General features: G+C 46.4%; 1 protein-coding gene across 1 annotated transcript in view; it reads left to right on the top strand.

The window, feature by feature from the left end:
- LOC119581734 overlaps window positions 1–209 on the top strand; it is a gene marked incomplete in the record, with an annotated part of 65890 nt that overhangs the window by 36483 nt on the left and 29198 nt on the right.

Raw genomic sequence — 209 nt, 5'->3', positions numbered from 1 at the left:
CGAACCTTGAGCGCTGAAACTGCAATTCGGCAACACGATAAAGAAACAGCAGATATATACCTTATCAGCTTTTCCAACCGGATGGCACAAGGCATTTTTACGCGCGTGTTAATCTTGAAAATATGCGGCACTTATCGCCTATCTGTGGGTGATCTTGAGCGGCAGAGATAAGGTATCTGGCGGCGGTTTTGTGAACAGGGTGGAGATAT

The sequence above is a fragment of the Penaeus monodon genome, chromosome 15 (genome assembly GCF_015228065.2).
Source record: "Penaeus monodon isolate SGIC_2016 chromosome 15, NSTDA_Pmon_1, whole genome shotgun sequence".
Classification (NCBI taxonomy): Eukaryota; Metazoa; Arthropoda; class Malacostraca; order Decapoda; family Penaeidae; genus Penaeus; species Penaeus monodon.
This window is presented reverse-complemented; position numbering and strand designations above follow the sequence as displayed.